The sequence below is a fragment of the Macrobrachium nipponense genome, chromosome 43 (assembly GCF_015104395.2).
Source record: "Macrobrachium nipponense isolate FS-2020 chromosome 43, ASM1510439v2, whole genome shotgun sequence".
Lineage (NCBI taxonomy): Eukaryota > Metazoa > Arthropoda > Malacostraca > Decapoda > Palaemonidae > Macrobrachium > Macrobrachium nipponense.
In genome coordinates this window covers 36,972,185-36,993,340 of record NC_061104.1, presented here as the reverse complement: position 1 = coordinate 36,993,340, position 21,156 = coordinate 36,972,185, and the positions used below count along the sequence as shown (strand labels likewise).

General features: G+C 38.0%; 1 protein-coding gene across 1 annotated transcript in view; it reads right to left on the bottom strand.

The window, feature by feature from the left end:
• LOC135213655 (cubilin-like) overlaps positions 1-20,269 on the bottom strand; it is a 244,559-nt gene extending 224,290 nt beyond the window's left edge. Inside the window, exons 1-2 of the mRNA XM_064247703.1 lie at positions 20,212-20,269; positions 1,076-1,153 (exon numbers count right to left, since the gene is read on the bottom strand). The gene's annotated coding sequence lies outside the window, so the exon portion shown is untranslated. The remainder of the gene's footprint in view (positions 1-1,075; positions 1,154-20,211) is intronic.
• Positions 20,270-21,156: the final 887 nt, after the last annotated feature.

Sequence of the window (21,156 nt, the reverse complement as noted above, 5' to 3'; positions counted from 1 at the left end):
TTCCACAAAAGAAATTAAATAAACTAAATAAAATTCTAAGGAAAATATCAAATATAGAATTCTACAAGTTATGAGTGACCAAATTTACGTTACGTTAATAAAATCTCGATGTCGAGTGAGAGAGAGAGAGAGCGAGAGAGAGAGAGGGAGATCTAACTGCCTCGAGGTCTTAAGATCGAATGAAAATCTCTTCCTTTATGGAAATGACAGAGCAGATGTCTCAAAACGTTCTAGGCACGAAAGCTTCTCGAAAGTTCTGAAATCTGACGCAATCTTACATACCAAATGTGCAATATCCACGTGGGACTTGGCAAATACATACACGTACAAGACAAGACTCCTCAACAGATACGTACCCGATTGAAACGGAGGGTAAACGATAATTAAGATTGACATGTTTTTTATGACAACGAGCTCGCTATCAAACGCGCTGACAGAGCAGGGACGCAAACGGATCTCGCAGACTCTAATTTTAAAGTTGGCTGAACATAAAAGTTAAACATTTGCAGCTTTGAAAAGACAAGGATCTCTCTCTTTACGTTATATATATATATATTCTTTTACAAGACGTTAATGCGAAATCTGAACACACATTTAAAACATCCTATTCTAAGCTATCTAGGAATCTGAAAAAATGTTACACAATCTACAAGACATTTCAAAGAGGGGAAAACATGCATTTTGAAAGTAGCAATATATAATAATAATATATATATTATTATATATTATTATATATATATATATTATTATATAATATATATATAGATATATGGATATATATATACATATAATATAGTATATATATATAGATATATATATATATATATATATATATAAGACTAGGAATATTCATGGAATTGATGAGAGCATATGAAAGAAAGCGTGGCATTGTAATGAAATTGTGACAGAGAAACATCTCTTCGCGAAAAGCTCAACTCAGAGAATGTGCAGAGTTTGAAATAACGTGAAGAAAACAAACCTAATGTCGACCATTCTTGGATGGATGAGGCGAAACAGAATATGCAGAAATAATAGGAAGGAAAATTCGACACCACCAGGATGAATCTTAACTTACTGTTACGAGTTGATGACTTCTCTCAGACTGGCTTGCGTCTGTGGCCTGGGTCATGGATCCTTCCTGATAAATCCATACCTGCAAAAAAAAATCGCATTAACAGACGTGAGATATGGCGAACAACATCCAATTTTGGACTGCTGACACATGAAAAAATTGGACCTGCCTCTGAATATTTCGACGAAAAAGAGTAACATATGATACAAATCAGCCATTTCTTCTTTCAAACATAAAATTCTGTAAATATTACATAACTAGTTCTTTAAGTAGCCACGCCATAGCCTTCCAACTACATGCAAACTACATGGCATACTTAAAACTACATTTAGTTTAAACTCACGTTTTACTGAAAAGATTTCATAGGGTAAAATATGAACTTGTTAATGAAAATTGACGGGCTGAAAGTTAACTTTTATTATACCAGTATCTTGTAACACAGAAAATTTAATCAACACAACCTCAATAACGTTTTCATTAAACGAAACTACGACCTCGCTGGTTATCAGTCCCTATTTATCAGAGTAAATAACTTTTATTGTGTCCGACATTATAAAGAAAGGTCTCATTTTTACGTGAATTTTTGACGAATAATTAATCTGTTACATACCGAGTGATCTTTCGCGGCTACATTCAAGATAACCATGTACAATTTTGAAAAAAAAAATAAATTACTTGGTTTTTCGTTATCTTTTCATGTGTATATGTTGACAGCTCCTATAAGACAATTAGCTTGTAATCTATGGAGCATTGTAATGTGTGTCATAAATCATACCTGATGGAATGTCCGACATTATTGGCGTTTAAGAAAACTCTGAGCGAGATAAACACTTGTCAGCGCCCATCAGGTTGTTCTGTAAACGGGAGCTCTCGCGAGGAACGAACAAGTTGGATTTAGGTCTGGGAAACCTGGGAGGCTCTCACCAGCCGAGAGTGATGACCCTGTTGACCTTGATCATGTCACGGGGCTTCTACATCACAGGGAGGCGCGAAACTATGTTCTAGAACAGTGTTCATGAGTGTGCCTCTAAAGGGGGTCATTAAGGGCTCATATAATGGAATCCCGAGTACGGATGGATTATTTTGGCAGTAACTGGAATTGGTGAAACGTTCTGCCTGAGGGAAGGCGCTAGATTTTGCCAGTAAAAGTGAGAACGTGTTTATCTATTTATTCATTTTTTTTAAAGTGCCCGATTGGGCACAGAGGGAATTATATACTCTGTTGGTTTTTTTTGAACTTTCATTACTGAATATTTTTCCCACTGCCCTGTCTGTGTTTTTACTAAGTTTGGGATGTGATTGGGTTGTTTTTTTGTTTGTATGGTGTTTTTACGTTGCGTGGAACCAGCAACGGGATCAACGACTTGACGTGACTTCCGAACCACGTCGAGTGAACTTCTATCACCAGAAATACACATCTCTAACCCCTCAATGGAATGCCCGAGCATCGAACTCGCGGCCACCGAGGTGGCAGGTCAAGACCATACCGATCACGCCACTGAGGCACTGATGTGATTGGGTTATGAGTTCTCCCATTTATGCATTTCTGTCTTGAAGATTTATTTTGTCTACAACGTGACCTGTGTTTCTTCTCAGATGGATTTCTGATAGGTCACAAGAATAGATATTTTTTTTACATGAACTGTGACTTCGATCATAACAGACTTTGCAATTATTTTTGAGAGTACTTAAAATGATTCGTGTCAGATTGCATTTGCCAGTCTGAGAGATTGACTTTTGATTTACTTATTTGCGATTATAGAAGTGAAGAAAGTCTTTGACCTTCTCTGCTCCTGTATTTTGGTAGAACAGGAGTTTGGTCTAACCTTATTTTAATTTAAACGATGACAGGAAAATTGGAGCAACTAACTATTCACGGGAACACTTCGATGAACAGAACAGGGGTGCCGATGGTGATTTTAAAGGTCGGTCGTTTGTTGTGTTTTGAGGATTAGAATTTTGACGTAAGAAGAAATCGGGAGAAGGATTATAATACATTTATCTCCATATGATTTCGGTTTAAAAATATTGTTAATCGAGCGTTCGGTTGCTTTTAACTTGATAACAGTGAATGTGCACATTTTATTACATAACTTTATGAATATATTTTATGTTCATTTGAAGCAATTACAGTTAGGTTCGTCATTTCCACCACTAGGCCGCTTTGTTCCCCTATGACCTTATAGCCCTGTTTGGCAACTACGGCGAAAGACACCTGCACTGGAGGATAAATGAGCCAATTATAGACTTGGCCCTTCATCAACACTCGCAAGGTCGTATTCCATGACACTGAATGTGGCCAACAGCCTCTTCCACCTCCCTTTCAAGTTGCATCCTAATCAAGGTTCATTTCGAGTTCTGTTCTCTAGGTATTACGCAGAGCTACTGTCAGCGTTATTCTGCGACTTGCATAGCATCGCCAGATAAGAACCACCATTCTGGAACCACTGAAGGAGAATCGAATGACAAAAGGACACATGAAACAACTTAACAGCGAGAGAGACAAGCACACACGCACGCACGTACAGATAAGGTTTACAGGAATCATGACTGAACTAGAATGGGAAAAAAAGGAAATTGAAACTGAATACTACGAAATTACCTAAATAATTTGCTCGTTTCTTGGATGGATGATATTTACGGCAAAAGCCCGGGCACCCGGGCCAAGAAGGCCATTCAGCGCCGTAATGAAGGGTAAATAACTTAAATTATGGTAAGTGAATGACTGAATCAGTGAAAATGATTAATAAATAAGATATGTGACTAATATATAAGATAAAGATATGAAAATTAATGAATGGCTTCATATATATTTAAAAAGTTTGTCTTTAAAAATCTCGGATCCTATAAAGTGGAGTTTTCATTAAAAACATATTTCCAAAATGGACCACTGAATACATGTGGCACCTTAATCAAAATTGTAATTCATCATTTCATTTTCATTCCATTCACCTCAGATCATTTCCTAACAAAATGTTTGGAACAATAAATAAAGCAGGCGTTAAGTAGCTTGACCTGACAAGGAAGTGAGCGTAGTACTTTTTTAGATATCTTCACTGTCGATGTCCTCTGCTGTGTAGTACCTACATTTGGCTGATGCCCTCACCAGTCCGGTACCTGACAATGTTACGGGAACGGCGAAAATCGACTTTTTCATTCTTGGCCACGTCAACGGTTGAACGCTTCTCTTTTGGTATGCTAGTGAACTTTGTGCTACTGTTAGTTATGTAAAAGCTATAAAGCGCATAAAGGCTATGATATACTCAGGTAATAATAGGCTAATCATACGTTGTCATATCAAATGCACTCTGATTATTAAAATCTTATTCAGAATCTTACCTTTCCTTCTTAACCCACAATAAAAGTTAAGTATATCTTAGTTTTCCCAGACCACTGACCTGATTAACAGCTCTCCTAGGGCTGGCCCGAAGGATTAGATATTTTTACGTGACTAGGAACCAATTGGTTACCTAGCAACGGGACCTACAGCTTATTGCGAGATCCGAACCACATTGTATCGAGAAATGAATTTCTATCACCAGAAATAAATTCCTCTGGTTCCGCAATAAAACCATATTATATAAGGAAATACTTTTGCCTTTCTACATTATTAAAAATTTTGGAATGGGAAAACTGGCCAGTCATCGCTATTATCACGAGAAGGACGGTTCATCTTCACATTAATGTATCAAAGACATCTGCGTTGAGTTAGTCAGGGCTGTCAACTCGCCCTTTTTTATAAAAATACAGCCTGCCACGTTTCCTTAGTCATATCTTCCACTCCGTTTGATTAAGATGATGAACGTTTGTTTTCTACAGAAATCGTTATTACTCTTCATAAGTGAAAATACCACCCAAGCGTAGATAAAGGCCTTCTCCGTTTTGCAGAAAACATTTACCTCGACTCAAAAACCAACACATTTCTGATGATCAACATACTTTAATTTTTAAGGATTAAAGCCCCTTCCACCAAGACTTGCTTCCACATGATGGGTAAGTGCACGGCGGCCAGACACAGTTATCAATTTTGTGGGAGGATGGCGATCATGAGTGTGGCTCAAGTCATAGCTTCGCCTGCCTGCCTTGGACTGTTTGATCTGATAACATTGTTTAAAAGCGAGAGAATTATGGGCAAATCCGAATGCTCACCGTGTCTTTTCCCCCTCCTGTGGAAGGGGCTTTAGAAGAGCATAAACGTATCTGCTATTGGAAAAAATCGGCGATACAAGATACATTCACAACTGACGAATTCAGCTGTACAATGAGGTAGTACATACCAAGATGGAAGATGTTTTTATCTTATTCCATCTTGGTACATACCATCAGCCATAACAGCATTAACGGTTCAAGAAATTGTGTTCCTGAAAAAACTTAATTTAGCATTTTTTTCTGTCATCCATGATAATGCTATATTATTTCTCTTAACAGTTTGAAGGAAAATTTACAGTTTTTACTTCATACTTCTAAATTTTAGAGTGAAAAAAAAACCTCTTATAGCCTTCAAGTGAATTGTCTTCAGTGGACATTCAGTTCCATTCCGTCAACCTCACGCTCTACCGTACCAAATTGTAGTCTGGTTTATTGGAGTCGGAGTCATATAAGAATATATGAAAAATGAACAGTGAATGTAAACCAATATTTCCGAGTTATAATGCTCTACGGAAAAGTGAAGCCCTCCTATCGTATACTCATGTGGCACTCTAAGTGAAGCTAGTGAAGAGTACTCAACCCTGGACTTCACTTTTCTCTTTTATGGGTTTGAAATATGAAAGAACGCGAACTCAATTACTCTCATATCTCAGCTGGACATTGTAGCCGCGTTCATTAAGACTAACAACAGAGATAGTGCTCTCTTTCTCTCTCTCTCTCTCTCTCTCTATATATATATATATATATATCTATATATATATATATATATATATATATATATATATATATATATTATATATATATATATATATATATATTATATATATATATATATATATATATAATATATATATATATATATATATATATATATATATATATATATATATATATATATATATAAATTACCTCGAAAAGTTACTTCACAGGTAAATCTACGACTGGTAACCTTCGGGTAAATAAAATTCTCCTCTGTACGGAAATGTGGTGCCACCGAGATTGTTTAGGGTGTGGGTCAAGTCCCCAGATAGATAAGCTAAGTAAGGTTTAGATTGTTTGACATTAAGGCTTCACGAGTGCCTTGTCAACTGCCTTCAGTTACTCTGTTGGCTGTATTTGTTGCAATTGACGGGCTTTCAGGGTTTCATTCAACAACTTTAAAAACACTTTGTGATTCTCCAAGATAATAGTCATTTACTTATATATTTTACCATAAGTTTTACCAGACAATAATACTTATAAAGCACAGTAATTTCAGGTATTAGAGTGAAAACTACCATAACCATTTCCTAAAATATTCCCAACTTTTGGAACATTAGGCTTTACCTATGGTCTCCTATGTTACATTAAGCCACCACATACCGGCATTGTAAAACCGCGTGGATTCTAAGACCCGACTCGGTCAAGGTAAACTGCCAAAGTTCTTTACGTAGTTCATTTCGGAATTTATGGCAAAACCAATGACTGCAACTTCTATTAGTGAAGGTAAGGATGTTCATGTTTACATGTGATCTTTATTGAAAAATCAGTCAACATGTTACATCATTTTAAAGAAAGACAATTTTTGGCATAAAGTGCAGTAGATCAGTAACACCAGGCTCCTGCTACACCTCATGAAAATATATTGTGTAGTAAAAGCAACATTCACCGCAGTTCTTTAATAGCTACCAGGGTCTCAACTACTCCAATCCACAGCCTATAAAGCACAAAAACTACAGCAGAAATGATATCTGTACTTTTCACAAATACAAAATTACGTACATCTAAGATTCTTTTTGATCAGTAAAGTATATAAGGTTTTATAAACTAAAATGAACTGAAGCCTTCACGATTGATCCAATTTCCTTCAGTACAGACCAACCAATCTCACACACACAAAAAATAAATAAATAAAATCGACCAAAAAGCAGAAAGAAAAAAAACCGAGTGTTAGCAAACCGAGGAAGGGGAGGCACCAAAAAGCGCTAACAACTGAATGACCAACCAGAGAAACGACCGTATCAAACCTCACTTAGTTCAGAGCCGCCGAGCAAAATTGACAAAAGGTCAATTTACAAGTTTCTTAAGAGCACTGCACGTTCTGGCATCACTCGCCCATTGATTAAAATAGTGTACCTGTCTATTGTATATACTAGAGTGAACTGTTTATTGTATGTACTAGAGTGAAAAAACCAGGCATATTCATTGTATGATTAGCATGAGTTACGCTTAAATTAAAATATTTAAACTATTAACAACAGCTGTAACTTACGTTAAAATGTCAAATGTTATTAAAATTAGTATCTAAATTAAAAGACTTTAAATCTTAGCTTCTAAAACAATGCATTACTAAAAACTTAAAATATTTTTTGCTGAAAACGCCAAAAGTTAAACCATCGTATAAGTACGGATGCAAAATTAAAACAAATTATTTAGAACATTACGTTAACTACTGCACGAGAAATTTAATTGAATAATAATTTAAAAGGTCATCACTGATGACGGCAAAATTCTAGAATTCTTAAGCAACCAATATAAAAGTTACGTTACTTTAATCTCTAAAATAATCTAGTCAAAATAAGTTAATATTAAAAAAACTAGGACTTACACCTGAAAGGAAAAATCTATAACCACACGACCTATCGAACAAGGCATGAGAAGGGCCTCAACTCCTTACAGGGACACGTCCCTGTAAGGATGGAGGGAAAATAAAAGTTTGGAAACAGATACTCTGACTTCTCGGCTCTTGATAAAATTAGCCTCTGTGTATCATAACATAAAACCTGTATCAATAATTTACCGAACAAGACCATTAATATCTCTGGGTATATTACGTATTGTCGCGCAGTAAAAAAAAAAAAAAAAAAAAAAAAAAAAAAAAAAAAATATATATATATTATATATATATATATATATATATATATATATATATATATATATATATATATATATATATATATATATATATTAGTGTACCGCTTTTTCCTCAGGTCCCACCACAACAAAAGCGCTCTGCTAAACCTGTAAACTCAGCTCGTCATATAGTACATAATTAATTCATACACTCTTGATGACCAACATCGTCACTCCCAGCCCCAGTTATTGCTGACGACGCTCCTGATTGGCTGTTGATAAGCCAATCACAGGGCTGGAAACTGTCTCGAGAGAGAGTTCATATAGGCAGGATGTTTGTTCCACCTTTCCTGAGGGATAATTTTGAAAGACTTATCTCTCAGGAGAGGTGGAACACACATCCTGCCTATGTGAACTCTCGAGAGAGACTGAGAGTTTCCAGCCCTGTGAATGGCTTATCAACAGCCAATCAGGAGCCTCGTAAGGGACTGGCCTAGACACCAGATGCACGGCTGATGTGAATCTACAATAGTACCGGATTCTTTCAACTACCGAATTGCATACTCACTATTCAATGGCGAATCTACACTGTCATCGCACTCAGAAAGAGTCAAATCTTTCAATTTTTCTTAATATTTTCAGTCTTATTGATACCAAATGGGAGCTTCTTGTATAGCCTTGGCGCAGTGTTACTGTTTCTAAAGTCCACTTTCGAAATGTAATTAAGACTCCAATAAATAGTCCCCCAGTACCTATTCTTGTGTTGACTCGATGCATTGGATGCATTATATGCAGCAAGTCATTCAAGACAGCTTGATGAATCATTTCACACATCATTCTAGCTTTGATGGGGCACCAGTGCAACTCCAACAATACAGGCTATTGCAACCGAAAGGACTTGACTCAGGTTTGATCTCTGGATATTGGATTATTTCCTTTAATACTTCCCAGTTCTTCGATAACATTCAAATATGAGAAAATGATTCAATTACCGAAGAAACGAGTGAAAAACTGAGATGTATAGCAACCATGAAATCGCCAAAATTTCTTTTTGAAAGCTTTTTATACTCTTTCTTACTTAATGCAAGTTTCTTATCTGGTCCCAATTTGCCGAAGGAATGCTGTGGGACCCACCCGCAGATTCTTGGACATCATCACAAGTTAGGAAAGACATTCGAAGAATCGTATGAAGTTCTTTGTATTAACTATCAAATACACACTATGATCACACTAAAAATATGTCTTTCATTTTTTTTCTGGAAAGGCTATTGTCCGTCATTTCGATGTCGGTCTTGTGGCAACAAATTTGAAGACTCCAAAAGCAAATTTGAAGGCTCCAAAACCAACATTTGAAGTCACCTTGGCTCAGGTAAATGGATACCAGCTGTAGTTGGTTTTTATGTCGATTCGTCACTCAAGTATGAAAACCTGCGTCTAACCAAGGGCGTCTCAACTCCATAATAGCGTATCGAAAAAAAGTTTTTTTTTCGAGAGTAATGCAATACAAAATAAAGAAGACACTGCCTTCCATACAAACGCGCTGCTAAGCGCTAAAATAGTGAAAATGGGAGTTCTTAAAAAATGAATGCATCTCTACGTGAACATTAAATCAAAGTTCCAGTAAAAAAATTTTATCTTGCAAAGAATAAAGAGTAAGCCGCAGACTTTCAAAACGTCATGAGGTCATAGAGGAGTCAAAACAGAAATAGCATCCACGAGGCAAGTCAGGTCAGGTGGTTTTCAGTTTCCTTCACAGAACATTTTCAGACAACATTAGCTTCACTATATGTTATCCATTCATTAAAAAGAATTTTAATGAAAGGGAACAATTCAGAATGTTGACATATGTGCCATATTTTATTATTTAATAACTTTTGTTTCATCCACTGAACACACACACATACTATATACATACACACGCACACATATATATGCACACACAAACATATATATTTATATATAATGTGTGTGTGTTTATAAAATTATCATGATTAAATTTGCTATAAAGAGACTGCGTAAAACTTCCTTGGGTATGCAGTGTAGTCCCTAGATTGTTAGGCTAAACAACTGAACATTACCATCAGCAAATCCGAGAAGCAGAAACGGAAATGAATAAATCATAGAGACTTCGTGATAGGTGAACTGGAATGCAGGGGAACAAAGGCTCCCCGAGAATTGTCTTGAATTTTTTCAGGAGAAAATCAAGAACAAAATTGTTACCGTGTTGAAACGCCGAATCGGATCAATATTACACTACAGACAAGGTAGACTCACGACATTTAATGTAAACAATGATGATAGTATTACGATTGATTATTAAAATAGCTGTACAACTGATTTGTTGTCAACTCTGAACTTATCTGGGTTGAAAAAAAAAACGTTCATGCGTAGTATAGTAGTGAATGTTATAAACGTCAGTATCTGAATGGAAGTTCCCTCTAGCTGAGAAAGTGGCTGTTGTTAAACAAACAGCTTTATCTTCAAAGTGGTACATCATATACAGGCCTCTTTCGAATTCGTCTTTTATGTCCAAAATATTAGAATATGTCATTCTAGAACAGATTAGTCACTATCTAGAAAGGGTAAATGCTTTACTGGATAGTTAGTCGGCTTAAAGACACTTATATATCGTACAGAAACCACTGTAAGTTCTGTTGTATAGATGACCAAATGACCTATTAGAAACGATTATAGAGCAAATGTGGTATTTTGGTGCTCCTCGATCTCAGCGCTGTTTTTAATACAGTTATTCATGAACTTCTTTCAAATTATTTACGATCGATTGGTATTACTAAAATAATTTTGGGTATTTGAAAGGCTACCTGTTAGACAGAAAATACTATGTTCAAGTACGGAACTCGCCTTACGAGACATTAAGAAGAGGAGCACCTCATGGCAGAGTACTATGGCCCAATTTCGTCTTGCATTATGAAACATGCTACCGGGACCTAGGGTCAAAGTTCAAGCTATTTGCAGATGACACCCAATTTCGTTTTTACATAAAAGATTTTAACGATACAAACGAGATAACCAATGATGTCTCACCGCCGTAACGAATGAGCACGGTCTGGATACCTATCTGGACTGTGAGAATGAGTAACATTGAAACAGTTGAAATTAAATGAAAATAAAACCGAGTTGACGTTGTTAGGAAAGAAAAATGAAATAAGAAATCTTGATAGATTTCGGCTTAATATAGGAAATATAGTATCGATCGCTGACAAAGTACGTGACGGAGGTGTGCTAGTAACTAAAGGCCCGGTCCCACTGGCATTTAGGATGAATTGCGCACAAAATTGGTTGATATTCGCAATATTCGTGATACATGCTTGTATCAGTCGGCCAACATCCGCAATTATCCAAAGCAAAGGCCCTTTTTTCAGTCCCCGAGATTTTTGAGCAGCACAAAATTTTGGTTGCGGATGTTTGGCGAATATCAACCAATTTTGTGCGAATTTCGCAATTCATCCTAAACGCCAGTGGGACCGGGCCTTCAGCTGTGATTCCTCTCTTAGCGTTCAAATTAGAAATGTTGTAAGGGTTAGTGTCTTGGAAATATTTCCTTTGTTAAAAAAAAAGGGTGTTGGAGAGTGTTCCATAACAATCTTTTGATTAATTGCGCAAACTTGGTGAATTGCAGAAAATACACTACCTAAGATGCAACCAAATACAAAGTAGAGCACCAAGACTAATAACTGAGCGCAGCACCGTTAGCTCCTATCATTAATGGAGTTGAGTCGTTCTTGGTTAGACGCAGCCTTTCATACTTGAGTGATGAATCGACACAAAACCTACTACAGCTGGTATCAATTTACCTGAGCCAAGGTAACTTCAAATGATGGTTTTAGAGCCTTCAAATTTGCTGCCACGAGACTGATATCGAGGGGACGGACAATACCCATTCCAAAAAAATGAAAGACATATTTTCTGAGTGTGATACTAGTGTGAATTTGACAGCTTATATAGAGATCCTCATATACCAATAGCAAAGATCAGAGAGAGTGAAGTCGACAGTGCTATAAAGAAAGGAAAAGTAAATGAAACTGCCAAGGGACTGGAACGATAGTTGGATTATTCAAATGTATAAACAAAAAGGAGATGTGCTTCACTGTGGGAACTACAGAGGAATAAAGCTTTTGCCGGAGCACCTATTCAAGATGCCAGAAAAATAGTAGAAGGAAGGTTGAAAGAGCTGATGGATCTACAAGAGCAGCGTTTGGGTTTAGGAAAGGAAAGAGCACAGTGGATGCTATTTTCATAGTAGGAAAAGTCCAAGAGAAGTATCTAGAAGGAAACAGGCAAGTTTACATGTGTTTTGTCGATCTTGAAAAGGCATATGGCAGCAGTACCAAGAAGAGTAGTCTATTGGTGTTTGAGAATGAGAGGAATGCCGGAGAAGTTCATAAGTTAGTGAAGATGACGTATGACAGGGCAAGAACCACTGTACAGGCAAAATATGGGAGACTGAGGCACTCCCTGTGGAGGTTGGAGTCCATCAGGGAGATCAGCTCTGAGTCCATTCTTGTTACTCGTCGTTTTATAGACACACTGACTTCAGAACTAAGGAATAATGAAGAGGTGTGGGAACTGATGTTTGCTGATGATTTAGTCATTATAGCAGACAGACGAAGAACTGCAAGAAAGGTTTTTATCATGGAAAGGAGCCCTAGAAAGGAAAGGATTGAAAGTGAACATTGGAAAGACAGAGCTAATGATTAGTAGTAGAGAGACATGAAAAGGTAAACATTCAAGTGGGACATGGTACAGTGCTAAAGCATAACAATGAGTTTAACTATTTTGGATCAATAATAACAGGGGAGGTACTGAGAAAGCAGAAAGACAGAGAGTAAAAGAAGTGTGGCAAAAATAGAGAGAAGTAACTGTATTGGAGTTGTTTTAGACAAGAAAATGCCATTAAAGCTCAAAATGAGGATTTATAAGCCAGCTATCAGGCCTGTACTGCTACATGGGCCAGAAACTTGGGCACTTGAGAGGAAAGAGGAGGGACTGTTGGAAAGAACCGAGATGAGGATGGTGAGGTGGATTGCTGGAATATCACTACTGGAAAGGAGATATCACTACTGGAAAGGAGGAGAGTCCAAGATATAAGATGATGTGCGGTATATGTAATGTAAAGGAGAAAGCTACTAGAGAAGCTTGTCTGAGAGACTATGGCTATGTAATAAGAAGAGAGGAGGTGGAACCAATTAAGAGACCTAACAACATGACAGTGATGGGGTGGAGGAGTGTGGGGGGGGGGGGGGGGGGTCGTCAGCAGATCAGATGGATGGATGTGGTGAGGAGGGATATGGGTGAGGTGGGACTGGGGGAAGGAGATGCAAGGAATCGAAATAGATGTAAAAAGTTGACTCGAACAGCCAACCCTGCTATACATTGGGATTAATAAGAAGAAGAAGAAGACAAGAGAACTTCATACGATTCTTCGAATGTCTTTCCCAAGGCCTTGGTCTTTCCTAACGTGTGATGATGTCCAAGAATCTGCGGGCGGGTCCCACTGCATTCCTTCGGCAAATTGGGACCAGATAAGAAACTTGCATTAAGTAAGAAAGACTAGAGAAAAAAAAAACGCGAGAGGTGCCTCATCCTTTACTATAGTCACTTCTGTAAAAAGCTTTCAAAAGAAATTTTGGCGTTTTCATGGATGCTATACACCTTAATTTTTCACTCATTTCTTCGGTAACTAAATAATTTTATTTCTCTATTGTTTCAATGTTATCGAGGAACTGGGACGTTATTAAAGAGATGATCAATCGGTCGCAATTGAGGCAAAAACAGATTATGTTATGTTGTCTCATTTCTAAATCATTTTCACTTTAGTGAAACCGCACCATAAATACACAAATTATCGCTTCAAAGTCGACGAATAGATAGATAGATAAAATAAAGGATACAGACCAAAGGCCAAGCTGGGACTTATGAGGTCAATCAGCGCTGAAGGGAAATTTGACAGTAAAAGGTTTGAAAGGCGTAACAGGAGGAGAAACCTCGTGCAGTTGCACTATAATTTAATTGTCAGGAATGGAAGATGGAAGAAAGAGAATATGAACGGAGGTACAGTAAAATGAATAAGGGGGGTTACAGCTAGGGGCCGAGAGGAGGCGGCAAATAAGCTTTAGTAATGCCTATAGTACCCCGCATGAGATGCACAGACGGAACTAACCCCCTACGAGGCAAGTCGACGAAGCTCTAGTTTCCTTCGTTCCGTTTGTCTAAAGAACTGGACGGTTTATAGACGTCAGAGAAACTACTCTCCGTTTGCTGTATTCCAGTTGTACGGACGTTCGTGGAACTGTGATGTATCGTACGGTGAAGTTCGGGAGTTAAGGCTATGAAGGCTTTCTCATCTCTGCTGACGGGAAGCTTGGATTGCTTTTGTTACAGAAATGCTTTCACCTAAGATTTTGGCTTTGTTATGCAATAATTAATTCATCCTGTTATGCAATACTTGAGGTCACAGCTCTATATCGATTATATTTCACCAAGAATTAAGCCTTCTTAGTAATACTTTAATTTAGCCTTATTCAATACTTGAGGTTATAGCTTTATCTTGTTTAAACTGAACTTAATGTACAACAGTTATTGGTTTACATGTTAATTTAACTTAAGAGTATCTTCGATATTTCCAGTTCTTCTTCACTGATAATTCTGAGTTAGTTTAAACTGTGTCATTCACACTTACCACCTTTCCCCCATTCGCTGATGGAATGGAATGGAATATAGAGTTTAGGCCAATGGCCAAGCTCTGGGACCTACGAGATCATTCAGCACTGGAAAGGAAATTGAGAGTAGGCAGGTTTAAAAGGTGTAAAAAGAGGAAAACCTAAAAGCAGTTGCACCATGAAATAATTGTTTGTAGAGGAAGGGTAGCAAGATGAAAGCAATATTATGAATAGAGGTACAGTAAAAGGAATGAAAGGGGTTGCAGCTAGGGGCAGAAGGGACGCTACAAGGAACCTTAAGTAATGCCTACAGTGCACCCCGTGAGGTGCACTGCCGGCACTACCCTCTTACGGGTCCATTCGCCGATTGTCACAACCTTGTTCGTCATTTGTGTGAAACAGTGAATGGTATTAGAAAAATTTCTTTGAATTTTGTCCCTAATGCAGCATTGTGGAGTAGGTGCCAGTATACAAAGTAATGGAAATCTGCAACGTTCCGTGGAGGTTAGTATTAGTATTCTATTCTTTGATTGATAAAACTTTATGCCTGGTGACACTGGTGTAAAAGCATGGGTTTTTAATCTGTTCTTAAATTATGCATAGTAATTCTTCCATTGGAACTTTTATTTTGTCATGATACCATTTTAATCATTCTAAAAAATACTTTCAGGTACTAGTAAATCTGAACTTCCTGGAGCAGGGATGAAGTTTCTCTTGTGAAATATAGGACACTAAAGACTACTACTATATCCATACAACTAGAAAATGGAATACATATGCTTCAAGGTTGGTTTATTCAAGTTTGAGGTGAGAAACTTTAGCTTCTTGTGACCAACCAATTTCTTACCTCCACCCTTACCGGGCTATGATTCTGGGTGGATACATAACAGGTTAAAAAATCCCCAACAGCTTGTACTAACACCCCACAAAGGTGAATACATACCAGTTTAAAAAAATTCCCAATGGGCTTGTACTAAACATGCCATACAGGTGGATACATATTGGATAAAAAAAATCCCCATCGGGCTTGTACTATACACACAGCAATGGTGGATACATACTGGGTAAAAAATTATCAACAGGCTTGTATTATACATGCAGCAAAAGTGGATATATACCATGTAAAAATACTTCCCAACATGCTTGTACTAGACACAGAGGAAAGGTGGATACATACAGGGTTAAAAAAAAAAATCCCCAACTAGCATGTACTAAAACACAGCAAAGTTGAATACATACCAGGTAAAAAAATCCCCAACAGGCCTGTAATATACACGCCTCAAAGGTGGATACATACCATGTAAAAATACTCCCCAACAGGCTTGTACTAAACATAGGAAAGGTGAATATATATACCAGGTAAAAAAAATCCCCAAAGGCTTGTACATACACTGAATGACCAGACACTGAACACTCAGCAATCGGTTCTTCTAACGTTGTCCTCTATGCTGTCCTCTTCTGTAATACACCTGAACTCTCCTGTTCAAGAGGAACACAATAATCATATACTGGGTGGCGTTCAGCCACCTGGCACTCGAACTCTATACGTTCGAGCGCTGGACAATCTTCTGTGTGGTTGTAGACTGGTCGTTTGACCAAAGAGAACTTGGGCGCTGGACACTTTGCTTGATCCTACTGGGCGCTGGACGCTCTGATATTGTGGGCGCTAACACTGCACACCCGTATATGGGGTGCTCTGATTGCTGTTGCTTGACTGGCGGGCGTCGTATATCATACACTTGGTTAGGCTCTCCCAAAAACTACAAGAGGGGAGAGGATTGCACTCTGGCTCTTTTGCATGTTCCCCAAATGAAGGAGAATCATCTTGTGGCGTAGCAGGCTTTTTCAGTGGTCTGGATACATTAGCAAAACGTCTGCTACGTCCTGTATGAACACCTGTGTCCGAGTGACTTGATGAAAGCATATGCACATCTATCAGGGCACCTTTCCAATGGCTGCCTGGGATATGTGTTCAACAGGTTTGTTTGAGGGAGCAACTACCCATGGGGAAACCCCCACCAACCTCCCTAGGACTGCAATTTGCTTTCCCCTGGGTGCAGGGAGTCAAGCAGGGGCCCTTCGTCTAGGAGCGTTGGTGGGACGGATAATCACCTCCTCCACTGCACTTGCACTAAAACTATTCATCTTATCCATTAACACTTTCACCAAAGTCCCAATTTGGGCCACTGTATTGACCAATATATCGAACTTATGGTCTATCCATTCTTTGAGCTTGGCAATGGCACTGGGTTCCGAAGAACGGGAGCCAGGAATCGGAGTAGAGGGAAAAGTTGTAGAATTATTAATGGGAGAAAAGGCAGTCAAAGGTGTAACAGACAGGAATATTCATATCGTCAATATTGTAAATCCTAGAAGAACTCACCTGACTAGCAATCCTAGCCTTGGCTCTAGTGGCTGCTTTCCTACTTCTGTCACATTTCAGTTTCATTAAATAAGCATCTAACACCTGCCATTTCCCTTTATCCCAATCTTTACATTCGTCGCAAGTCAGAATAAAAGAACAAATTTGTCCTCTGCATACACTACACACAGTATGAGCATTACATTTAGCAGACATCAGTCTCGTATCCTAACACTAGACGAAATAGAGTCCGATATATAATTCAACTAAAAAGTCAGATTCAGGAGTCAAAGTCAGTAATAATCTAAGCTAATGTAATTAGTACTACCAAATTAATGGAATACATACCCAACCAGTGAAAAAACCACAACCATCCAGTGACCAAAAGTGGGCAGGGTGATCTACATTTAAAACAAAAGAGTGCTACTGCGATTTCCAAAATTTTAAAAATTTTTAGTTGCTGTAGTGTTAGAAATTTATAAGGCAAATGACTGAGTAGCTACATGGCGGCCACCTCTCTCAGAATGTGGCCATTTCCCGGAAAAGCACTTGAATTATGCCATTATTTCGTAATTTAAGAGAAAACTCTTACTTTGAGAGGAGGGTAGTGGTCTCGGTGTGCTACCTGGAAGAGCCAAAACTCTTGACTGTTGCTCATGGCAATGAATTCAAGTACTTTATCGGGAAGGTGGCCACATTCTGGGACTGGTGGCCGCTGTGTCGCTGCTTGCTCATTTACCCTAACTGGGTAATTACTTAATTAGTTTACTTTTATATATATATAATATATATATATATATATACTATATATATTTTATATATATATATATAGATATATATATATATATATATATATATTTATATATATATAGTTTATGGGTGGAGATATGTAAATGCTAAACAAGTATAAATAAGGGGTGTAGTATAACGACACTATGATACTCTGATAAAAGGTAGGGTTAGTGAATACTGTCAAAGTGATGCCACACACTAGGTGAGTAACGGTCTGCTGACCTAGGTTAGTAAGTCAGGTGAGAGAGCCTAGGGGGAGCAAGGCCCTTAGCATCTCAAGTTAGTAGTTACCCTCGCCTAGTGCTTACGCATGAACTTAGCATCTGAGGTTAGTTTAGGTTACAGGTAATACAACCTTGTATAGTTCAATACCTAGGCCTAGTTTTGTGTTTTCCTCAACCAAAAACTGGCTGACCACCATGGTCCCCATAATTGTTTTGTATGGTGCTTTTTACGCTGCATGGAACCAGTGGTCATTCAGCAACAGGACCAACGGCTTTACGTGACTTCTGAACCACGACGAGAGTGAACTTCTATCACCAGAAATACACATCTCTCACTCCTCAATGAAATGGCCGAGAATCGAACCCACGACCACCGAGGTGGGACGCTAATACCATACCAACCACACCGCTGAGGCGCTGTCCCCATAATTATAGGTTACTATTGTGGTCTCGATTCTCTAAAACTACTAACCTCCAAGCAAAATTGTCAGGAATGTTAAAAAGATGCACACTAGAAAGGGGTATGGTCATATTGTCTTCGGTAAAACTTCAGAAGATGCTGCACTGGATATTAAAAAAAATAATTACCTACATGGAAAGAGCATATGAAAATCTATATAAAAAAGTAAAGTCATTATGTAAGAGATTGAATGAGATGGAATTAAATGAGCTTGATAAGTTTTTACTTCGTGTTTTTCCTAAGTCGGGGGAGATGTTTCCTCTAGGTAATGTTTATTTTTAATGAGCTGTGTAACTACTATCTGCAGAAAAACGAGTACACTATGACGTCTTACACGTTTGGCCAATCACAGTTTCATTTTTTGACACCTCAGAAACTTTGGCCAATGGCGTGGGTGTTCGAAAATTTGCTCGGCACAAGAATACATTACCTTACCAACGCTATTTCAGTTCCTTCTTAAACATGGAGTCGGTAGCCAGCACTTCTTCTGAGCAGCATTTACGGGATAATATTCCAGATCCTGTTGACGAAATTCCAGCATCTTGTAGTGACTGTTATTTAAGTTATGGTGATTTTTGTCTAGTGTACTCTGAAAATACACAAAAACTGGTGCCCTTAAGGGGGGTCACCCCCCCCCCAGCTAGGCCTAGGTAGGGGTATGGCGCACTAGTTTAGGTTAGGCGGTTGTGTTAGGTTGGGTAGTGCCTCGCAAATCACCTTTCTCCTGCTCCCCCAACCTGAAAACCCCGGTTCCCACTGGGGTCCCCTATAATTGTAGTAGTAGGTTTAGGGTTAGAGTGTGTGTAAGAGTAAGTGATAGTTTCTTGTTTTTAAAGAGTTTCCTCATGTTTCTACACATTCTGCAACACCAATCAGGTGGTTTCTTGCAGTTTTTCGTCATTAAACCTTAAAAAATTGGTGCGGCCCTCTCCTAAACGTTTAGGGTAAAACAATGCATGGTACAGGGGTGGACCATGTATGATCAACATGAACAACCCCAAAAAAAGTACATATAACGCGTCCTGGCATCGGAGACGGGGATCAGTCGCGACTTGTTGTTGGTGAGAAACGGAGCTAAAGACCTCTACTCCGGTGTCAGGACGCGTTATAATGTACTTTTCTCGGGGTTGTACACATTGATCATACATAGTCCACCGCGGTTTTTTACCCTACTTTGTCTTCAAGTATGAAATATGATTAGGGTAAATGACCGAAGTGAGACCAATTCATTCGAACAAGACTACATTTATCACTCGATATTTAATTGGTGAAACAACAATACCTACAATTAAATCTTTAAGCACACCATTCAACCTATATGAAACCGCAAAACAAACAAGGCAGTTTTTAAATCCTGTGGTACCAGTTCTACTAGTAGTACGCCATAAGGCCTCCTTCAGCCTATCTTCGATTTTATTATAATCTGTCCGATTCTCTTCCCCCATCGCCAGAGATAAAGCGAAGACAAAACAATAAATATAAATAAATAGCTACACTGTCACTTTCGGAAGCTTTGCAACCAACTTTCCTAATTTCCTCAACCAACACCAGGCCTACTAGCTACCTAGGCTAGTACCTAAATAGGGATGTCACTTTCTAATTTTGGTGGCCATGATGCCTAGGCTAGAAAGACAGCTCACCTCAGAAGTTCTTTCATCAACAGCAGACAACTGGAACTTTAAACTTCGGGCCATTCAGCAAGGAGACACCAGGTAAGTGATTATCTAACACTGACAGTTGGTTGGTTGCCGTTGGTTATGGGACGAGTCAATGCCTTTACAACGGCGCCTTAAGAGGCGCCGTTGTAAAGGCATTATTTTTAATTGTTGAGTTCTTTCATTTTTTTTATCTTTTTTTTTCCACATCATGTATAAGGTCTCTTTTCTTATTTCATTATAATCTGTAAATAGAAATTTTCCAACGATACTATAACTTTCATTCTCTTCATAAGGTTGCTGAAGTCCATTAGCTTTAATGCGTTCTTCTCTGTAAGTACAACGATATAAAAGAACGTGAAATATGTCTTCTTCTGTATTAACACAAAAAGGACAACAGGTGTTCCCATTCTGGTGCCTTTTTGTAATATTTAAAAGTAGCGAGTTGGTTCTGGCTCTAAAGAGAAGTATCGAACCAAGTGTTGTCATAAATTTCTTCAACTTTTATTTCTCTTTTCCACATTTTATATATATTTACGGTCACTTTATTTCCCAAGTCTCCTTTCCACTTCACTGTGTCCCAGATTCTAGCTTTGTCCTTTATTTCTGTTTTGGACATTCCTTCCAATTTTCTTAAATTAATTTTAATTTCATGCATGTACTTCTCCACTGTTTTCCACCATTTTCTTTCCTTTTCTTGCATATCTATAATTATTTTCTTCAGTAACTCTTTCCGTCCATTTATAGTACTATTTACATAACTTGGCTTTCCACTCATAATTCTGCTTTTCATGCAAGATGCTTCTATCTCCCCCCTTAATGTGGCCACTACTGTACTTCTACATGCTCCTAATATTTTTCTATAAACCCCATTCTCTATTCTTTGCAATTTTTCTATTTCTGTATCTGTTAAATTAACTACATTGGTTC